Here is a 2,098-nt window from a genome sequence, read left to right on the forward strand (position 1 = left end):
ATTGATTTTTTAAAAAGTATAGTAGCCCTAGCCGGTTTTGCTCAGTGGATAGAGCGTCATCCTGCAGACTGAAGGGTCCCAGGTTTGATTCCGGTCAAAGACATGCACCTTGGTTGAGCTTCTCCCTGGCCTGGACCCTGGTCAGGGCGCATGCAGGAGGCAACCAATCGATGTGGCCACCAATTGATGTGTTTCTCTCACCTTGATATTTCTCTCTCCATCTTTCCCTCTGTCTTCCACTCTCTCTAAAAAAATCAATGAAAAAATATTCTTGGATGAGGATTAAAAAAAAAAGTGTAGTGACTCAGAGGCTATAATAAGGAAATTGCTAATTCATCAATTCAAAAATATTATTTATAATTATTTGAAAGTTCCCTAGATTTTCCACCTTCCTTATATAGCCTAGATGAGATGAGACCTTGGTTTGTCAGTCATTTCATCATTTATTTCAGAAAAAAAATCAAGTCTGTCTTAAGTACTAAGCAGGATGCTAGGTTCCATTAATACACCAACTATCCAACAAAAGCATTACCTATAATAAAAGATAGAATATTTTAAATGCCCCAACAGAGGTAAAGGACAGGAGAATTTCAGAGTAGAGAAGACTCCCATTTGGTTGGGGAAATCAGATAAAAAAGACATGTGAAATGAATATTAAAAAAAGAACTGGAATTTTTTTCTACTGCTAATGAAGAAGACTTTAGGTAAAGTAAAACATCATACCTTAGAATATATCAGTTGGAAGTCTTCCAGGATGCGCAGGGAATAGCAAATTATTAGTTTGCTTCATGTATTTGAAAAGTGTTAGGAAATAATAACAATCCACTCCCACTCACAAAAGAGTGTGTAGAGTTGAATTTTGGGGGGGCCTTAAATTCATAGCTGAAGAACTCATACTTAATTTTGTAAGCAATTGTAATTATCTTGGAGGCCTGTCTCTAAATCTCATAACAGATGGCAATCTGGCTTTCAGAGTCCATGTTCTTAAGCACTCCGCTATGCTGCCTATGGATAATGATGCCTATTTGTAAGACAGTGAATTTTTGGCAATATTTTAAGCACTTGATGGATATTTGACCAGTAGAAAAATTTCAGCATTGCTGAGGATTTGAGAAAGACAACCATAGAGCTCTCAGTCAGACAGGCCTGGAGTAACATCACAATGGCTGCCCAAGGAGAGCCTCAAGTTCAGTTCAAACCTGTATTGCTTGGTGACAGTGGGACCGGAAAAACTACATTCATGAAACATCTGCCTGGTGAATTTGAGAAGTATGTATCTACCTTGGCTGTTGAGGTCCATCCCGTGTTCCACACCAACAGAGGACCTATTAAGTTCAATGCACGAGAAACAGCTGGTCAGGAGAAACTTGGTGGACTGAGAGATGGCTATGACAGGCAAGCTATATGCTATTCTAATGAATGATGTAACTTCTAGAGTTACTTACAAGAATGTGCCTAACTGGCATAGAGATCTGGTATAAGTGTGTGAAAATATTCCCATCATGTTATGTGGCAACAAAGTGGATATTAAGAACAACAAGAAAGTTAAGGCAAAATCATTGTCTTCCACTGAAAGAAGAATCTTCAGCACTACGACATTTCTGCCAAAATTAACTACACCTTTGGAAGCCCTTCCTCTGGCTTGCTAGAAAACTAATTGGAGACCCTAACTTGGAGTTTGTTGCCATGCCTGCTCTTGCCCCATCTGAGGTTGCCATGGACCCAGCTTTGGCGGCAGAATATGAGCATGTCTTGGAGGTTCTCAGACCATCACTCTCGCGGATGAGGATGATGACCTGCGAGAAAGGAAAGCTGGAGCCCAGCGTCAGAAGTCTAGTTTTATAGGTAACTGTCATATGATGTCAATGGTGCAGCGTTTTGGGCACTTTATTATATAGCTAAGCAGTACCTGGGCTTGATCTTTGGGATGCTGAAGGAGATGAATGGGTTTTGGAGTAAATATAGCAGTTAAAAAATATCTTCATTTTTTGGACCTTCATATTTAGCTGTTTTGGAATGCAGTTGTTTCCTTATTGAGGTTCAAATATAAAAATTCTGCAGTCACATCACAATATTCAGTGCTGAAACCTTGTTTGTT

General features: G+C 39.4%; 1 pseudogene; it reads left to right on the forward strand.

Moving 5' to 3' along the window:
* The first annotated feature begins 1,162 nt into the window (after window positions 1-1,162).
* Window positions 1,163-1,898, forward strand: LOC139012825 (GTP-binding nuclear protein Ran-like; annotated as a pseudogene).
* The last annotated feature ends 200 nt before the right edge of the window (window positions 1,899-2,098 follow it).

Source organism: Myotis yumanensis, unplaced genomic scaffold (assembly GCF_028538775.1).
Source record: "Myotis yumanensis isolate MYYU_CA2020_CCGP unplaced genomic scaffold, mMyoYum1.0.hap1 SCAF_6, whole genome shotgun sequence".
In the NCBI taxonomy this organism is placed as follows: Eukaryota; Metazoa; Chordata; class Mammalia; order Chiroptera; family Vespertilionidae; genus Myotis; species Myotis yumanensis.